General features: G+C 45.4%; 1 pseudogene; it reads left to right on the top strand.

Moving 5' to 3' along the window:
- The first annotated feature begins 511 nt into the window (after window positions 1-511).
- LOC118019668 lies at window positions 512-1,263 on the top strand (annotated as a pseudogene).
- Window positions 1,264-1,918: the final 655 nt, after the last annotated feature.

The raw sequence follows: 1,918 nt of genomic DNA, 5'->3' as shown, positions 1-1,918 counted from the left end.
ACCAAGAAGGGGTACCTGGGCGGCGCAGCTGGTTGAACGGCTGGGGTCGTGATCTCAGGGACCTCCTGAGATCGAGCCCCCTGTCAGGCTCCATGCTCAATGCAGAGTCTGCTTGAGACTCTCTCTTCCTCTCCTTCTGCCCCTCCTTCCAACGCGCACCCGTTTCTCTCTCTCTCTCTCTCTCTCTCTCTCTCTCGTAAGTAAATCTTTAAAAAAAGAAAATCAAGAAGAGCCGCTGCAGGCAGCTCCAGACAGTGCTTTGCCTGGCACCTTCGAGAGCTCGGCCAGCAGCCTCTGGGAGCGCCACCCGAATGCCCCGGGAGCCGGCGCGTGGCGGCCCTCACTGGGAACACTGCAGCAGACACAGTGGGGGACACAGTGGCTCTGATTCCACACACAGGGGGACACAGTGGCTCTGATTCCAGCACAGGCACATGAAAGCAAGTTAAAGGGTTTACTAGGAAGCACAGAAGCAGATAGCGCCTAATAGCCGTACCTGGTACACATTTAGTGGGTGCGGCACCATTTCCCTCTCCCACTGCTGCTGAGACGGCGGAGATTAGTCGAATTCAGTATGAAGTGGAATACACCGAAGGTATCAGTCAGCAGATGAGGGTCCCGGAGAAATTAAAGGTAGCGCCACCAAACGCCGACCTGGAACGAGGATTCCAAGAAGGAGTTCCAAATGCTAGTGTCATTATGCAGGTTCCAGAGAGGATTGTTGTAGCAGGAAATAATGAAGACATGCCATTTTCAAGACCAGCAGATCTGGACCTTATTCAGTCAACTCCCTTTAAACCTCTGGCACTAAAAACACCACCTCATGTACTTACACTAAGTGAAAGACCACTAGATCTTCTGGATTTAGAAAGACTTCCTCCAACCCCTCAAAATGAATAAATCTGTGCAGTTGTCAGGCTAAAAAGAGAGTTCTCTTTGAGTGAAAATGCTGTTCGCCAAAATGGACAGCTGGTTAGAGCTGACTCCATGCATGGCGGGTCACATATAGATACAACAACTGAAGGAACTTCAGACGACATGACTGTTGTAGATGCAGCTTCGTTAAGATGACGGATAATCAGACTAAATAGACGTCTACAACTTCTACAAGAGGAGAACAAAGAGCGTGCTAAAAGAGACATGGTCATGTATTCAATTACTGTAGCATTCTGGCTGCTTAATAGCTGGCTCTGGTTTTCTGCTAGAGGTAGCCCCAGCTCTCAAAAATATTGTCTCAACACAGGAAATATAAAGAATTTGTAAAAAAAAAAAAAAAAAAATCAAGAAGAAAAATGCTTTTAAAAAAAAAAACATAAAAATAGGGTGCCTGGGTGGCTCAGTCAGTTAAGCATCTGCTTTTGGCTCAGGTCATGATCCCAGGGTGCTGGGATCAAGTTTCGCATCAGCCTCCCTACTCAGTGGGTAGCCTGCTTCTCCCTCTGCCTGTTGCTCCCCATGCTTGTGCACTCTCTCTCTCTCTCAAATAAATAAAATCTTTTAAAAAATAGACAAAAGACATGAACAGACTCTTCACAGAAAAGACAATGCAAATAGCCCTTGAACATATAATAAGATGTTCAATCTTACTCACAATAAGACAAATGCAAATTGTATCACACTGACTTCTCATGACTTATTTCTCACTTACCAAACTGACAAAAATCCAAAATGTTGACAAAATGTTCCATGGGTGATGCTGTGGAAGAACAGGCACTCTGGGCATGTTGGCAATGCAAAATAGTAGGTTACCAAAAAGAAGGGTCTGGCTCCACCTAGCAAAGTTACATATACATCTGCCCTTTGACAATCCCACTATTAGTAATCTATCCTGAAGATTTGCCTCCACAAGTGAAAATAACATATGCATAAGCTTTTCACTTGAGGCAATATTTATTTGTAAAGGCAAGATGTTGGGAAC

Source organism: Mirounga leonina, unplaced genomic scaffold, assembly GCF_011800145.1.
Source record: "Mirounga leonina isolate KUSES-001 unplaced genomic scaffold, KU_Mleo_1.0 Mir_173, whole genome shotgun sequence".
NCBI classification, from domain to species: domain Eukaryota; kingdom Metazoa; phylum Chordata; class Mammalia; order Carnivora; family Phocidae; genus Mirounga; species Mirounga leonina.
This window is presented reverse-complemented; position numbering and strand designations above follow the sequence as displayed.